Here is a 420-nt window from a genome sequence, read left to right as displayed (position 1 = left end):
TTGTATGTTAATGACTCAAGACTTATTACCTGTCATAATTCTGTGACTATTTTCATGTTTTACCTTAAACGAGTCTAGTATTTTCAAGCTAATCAAATCACAATAATCACATACTCTATCCAACAAACCTGTAACTTCATTTTTGTCAACAGCAATCTTGGCTGCAGTGTAATTACCAAAAAGATTTTATTGTTAACATTTTGCAGGATTTATTGCCCCATTTTTTCCAGTTGGTTCCCACTGAAGATGAGCGTCTGTACGCCCGAGACGTCTAGTTCTGGTTTTGTTCAAGAAGGAAAAGAACTACCAAGCAATGTCCTAGGTTGTGCTCTGCCCAATGAGGACGATCTTCATTGCAACGCTAGTTTTTAAGTTATTATTACGTCTTCACTTCTCAAACGCAAGACATGCTACGTCAAT

Source organism: Penaeus monodon, chromosome 30 (assembly GCF_015228065.2).
Source record: "Penaeus monodon isolate SGIC_2016 chromosome 30, NSTDA_Pmon_1, whole genome shotgun sequence".
In the NCBI taxonomy this organism is placed as follows: Eukaryota; Metazoa; Arthropoda; class Malacostraca; order Decapoda; family Penaeidae; genus Penaeus; species Penaeus monodon.
This window is presented reverse-complemented; position numbering follows the sequence as displayed.